This window comes from Sciurus carolinensis, chromosome X, assembly GCF_902686445.1.
Source record: "Sciurus carolinensis chromosome X, mSciCar1.2, whole genome shotgun sequence".
Taxonomy (NCBI): domain Eukaryota; kingdom Metazoa; phylum Chordata; class Mammalia; order Rodentia; family Sciuridae; genus Sciurus; species Sciurus carolinensis.
Window position 1 is genome coordinate 107,492,773 of NC_062232.1, and position 1,060 is coordinate 107,493,832.

The 1,060-nt window shown below is 33.9% G+C and overlaps 1 non-coding gene across 1 annotated transcript; it reads left to right on the forward strand.

The window, feature by feature from the left end:
• The first annotated feature begins 322 nt into the window (after positions 1-322).
• Positions 323-429, forward strand: LOC124972697 (U6 spliceosomal RNA). Its single transcript, XR_007106493.1, has one exon. It is a non-coding gene; the product is annotated as a U6 spliceosomal RNA (small nuclear RNA).
• The last annotated feature ends 631 nt before the right edge of the window (positions 430-1,060 follow it).

A 1,060-nucleotide genomic window follows, 5' to 3' on the forward strand; every position in this document is an offset into this window, starting at 1 on the left:
TGAGTTGCAGGTTTTTTTGTAATTTAGTTCAATCAATTCTGTTTACTTAGATTGACTTACGTTCTCTTATATCACCTGTTTATGTGAATTACTATCATATGCACTCTTCTATACAATTTTCCTAGAAGTGATAAAAGCACTGTAGCTTCAGGTCGTCATGATTTTAAAGAAAATGATTATCTAAATGTCCTATTATCTCTAAAATTCATGTTCATGTTCCTTTTATGTAAATATGGAAGCTATTTGACAAGTAGTCTTCGAGAGCTTCCAGAGAAGTGACCATATCTTATATGTCAATACCCAATTGCAAAAACAAAATAAAGTGCTAGCTTTAGCAGCACACATACTAAAATAGAAATGATACAGAGAAGATTAGCATCTCCCCTGCACAAGGACGATGTGCAAATTCATGAAGCATTCCATAAAAAAAGATAAAAAAACAACAAAATAAATAATCTAGGGGAAACCTCTAAAGTACAGGCAAAGTGTTTTCATAACAGACTTCTTAGCTCTATAAGTTTGATGTGTCATTCAGTATATTAAAAGAACTTTAAAAAATGTGCACCAAAAACAAAAAGAACCCAATTAATGAATGAACTAAGGATCCAGACAGATACTTCACAGAAGATATACAAGCAATCAACAAATATATGAAAAAATGTTCAACATCTCTAGTAATTAGAAAAATGCAAATTAAGACCATCCTAATATTCCATCTCACTCCAAATAGAATGGCTATTATCAAGAATATAAGCAATAATAGGTGTTGGTCAGGATGTGGGGGAAAAGGTACACTCATACATTGCTGGTGGAGTTCAAATTGGTGCAGCCACTCTGGAAAGCAGTATGGAAATTCCTCATAAAACTTGGAATGGACCCACCATTTGATCCAGCTATCTCACTTCTCAGTTTATATCCAAAGGACTAAAATCAGCATACTACAGTGACACAACCACATCAATGTTTATAGGAACATTGCTAGGTTGGTTGCTCAGGAACCAACCTAGATGCCCTTCAGTAGATGAATGGATAAAGAAAGTGTGGTATATATATGCAAAGG